This window comes from Gavialis gangeticus, unplaced genomic scaffold, assembly GCF_001723915.1.
Source record: "Gavialis gangeticus isolate Ggan-Ray unplaced genomic scaffold, GavGan_comp1, whole genome shotgun sequence".
Classification (NCBI taxonomy): Eukaryota; Metazoa; Chordata; order Crocodylia; family Gavialidae; genus Gavialis; species Gavialis gangeticus.
In genome coordinates, this window is record NW_017728994.1 from 45,824,510 (window position 1) to 45,824,990 (window position 481).

Genomic DNA, 481 nt, shown 5'->3' on the forward strand with positions numbered 1-481 from the left:
GACACATCTGACTGTGTGGGTGTCGACACCCCAGCCCCCAGTTTCTTAATGAGAACGGGGTGAGAGACAGTGTCGAAGGCCCCTGAAAGTCCAGGAAGACGATGTCCACTGCTCCTGTCGTACAGCCGTGCTGGGGTCCCGCAATGACCGCAGCCAATTCCCTCAGCACTCGGAGGTGGAGATCATCCAGACCAGCTGACTTGAACACATCCAGTCCCTCCAGACGTTCCCTGACTAGATCCTCACTGACCCTGGGCCTGGGTGCGCCTCCCCCGGGGCCTGACGGGGGCCGGTGGGGGGCTGATCCGGTCCCTGCTCAGGAAAATGGAGGCAAAGAAATCGTTTAATATGTTGGCTTTGTCACCTGGTGTGACGACCAGATTTCCTAGCAAGTCCCTAGCAAGGGCCTCACGTTACCCAGTACCTTCTTCTTGCCCCCTACGTATTTAAAGAAGGACTTCTTGTTGTCCTTGATCCGGGA